The following is a 535-nucleotide window of genomic DNA, read 5'->3' as shown; positions in this document are numbered from 1 at the left end:
GCCAAAAGTCCGTATCTTTGATATTTTTCCAGCGTCGTTGTGTTTTTCGAACTGCTTCTCAGCTGAATACTTAAATTTCTGGTGAAATATAAGAGTCCGTATCCTATATGCTTCTTTTGCATATGAAAGAGCCTGTAAGAGAAAATGGTTGACCATCAACTCAAGAGATTATAACAATGAAACTGGCAGTTATTCACAATCAAACTTTTGAGGCAATAGATGTAATATATGTATAACTACGTTACCTCAGAAAGTTTTCCAAATGATATGAGCCTTTCACAGAGATCATAATAGAGATATGCAGCTACAAAAGATGAAGTACCAGAGAGTGAAGCCTGCAATGACATTCATTAGCAAAATTTGGATGATCCCCATAGATATTGTTTTGAGAGGACAAAACTTCACATAAGTTACCTTTCTTACACTTGAAATGAGTTCTGAAGCTGCATCTTTTATATCATCAGTTGTGATGTCTGATTGAAAGGGGCCTTCATCTTTATTGGAGGCACGCAAGAAATTATTATGTAAATCATGG

Source organism: Camelina sativa, chromosome 11, assembly GCF_000633955.1.
Source record: "Camelina sativa cultivar DH55 chromosome 11, Cs, whole genome shotgun sequence".
Classification (NCBI taxonomy): domain Eukaryota; kingdom Viridiplantae; phylum Streptophyta; class Magnoliopsida; order Brassicales; family Brassicaceae; genus Camelina; species Camelina sativa.
The sequence above is the reverse complement of the archived record's forward strand: the minus strand, read 5'-3'. Positions refer to the sequence as shown.